This window comes from Gavialis gangeticus, unplaced genomic scaffold, assembly GCF_001723915.1.
Source record: "Gavialis gangeticus isolate Ggan-Ray unplaced genomic scaffold, GavGan_comp1, whole genome shotgun sequence".
Lineage (NCBI taxonomy): Eukaryota > Metazoa > Chordata > Crocodylia > Gavialidae > Gavialis > Gavialis gangeticus.
Window position 1 is genome coordinate 26,574,673 of NW_017729034.1, and position 744 is coordinate 26,575,416.

Here is a 744-nt window from a genome sequence, read left to right on the forward strand (position 1 = left end):
GCTAGTCAGTTTGGTGCCACCAAGCCTGTGTTGGGGGTTGCTTGTCCCAAGGTGGAGCACTTTACATTTCTCGAAGTTGAACTTAATCAGATTCTGATCCACCCAATTTGCTAGCTTGTCTAGGTCTGCCTGTATCTGTAGTCTATCTTCAAGCATGACTATGCTTCCCCAGAGGTTGGTGTCGTCTGCAGACTTGGCCTGTAAGCTCTTCACCCCCACATCCAAATTGTTAATAAAGATGTTGAAAAGTACTGGACGAAGCACCAATCCCTGTGGGACACCGCTGCCCACTTTTCACAAGGATGACACAGATCCATTCACTACGACTCTCTGGGTCCTATCCTGCAGCCAGTTTCTAACCTATAGTCACAGAACTATGACTACTGTTTTTATGGGAGAGCTTCCCACCAACTTATCTACTTCATATTCGCAGATGACACAAAGCTGGGGGAGTAATAGTTACACTGGAAGGTAGGGCTAGGATTCAGAAATGTCTTGACAAACTGGAGGATTGGAACAAAGGAAATCTCATAAGGTTCAATAAGGAGAAATACAAAGTCCTGCACTTTGGATGGAACAATCCCATGCACCAGTACAGCCTGGGGACTGACTGGCCAAGCAACGAATCTGCAGAAAAGGACCTGGGAATTACAGTGGACAATAAACTGAATAGGAGCCAACAGTGTGCCCTTGTTGCCAAGAATGCCCACCAAAAGCATCCGGGAATGTCTCCTAGCTAAAAGG

General features: G+C 46.4%; 1 protein-coding gene and 1 long non-coding RNA gene across 4 annotated transcripts in view; one reads left to right on the forward strand and one right to left on the reverse strand.

Annotated features, from left to right (window-relative positions):
* Positions 1 to 744, forward strand: part of KIF6 (kinesin family member 6) — a 518,996-nt gene that overhangs the window by 53,937 nt on the left and 464,315 nt on the right. The window lies entirely within an intron of this gene.
* LOC109304554 overlaps positions 153 to 744 on the reverse strand; it is a 15,986-nt gene continuing 15,394 nt past the window's right edge. Inside the window, exon 3 of the long non-coding RNA XR_002099417.1 lies at positions 153 to 251. This is a non-coding gene — a long non-coding RNA (uncharacterized LOC109304554). The remainder of the gene's footprint in view (positions 252 to 744) is intronic.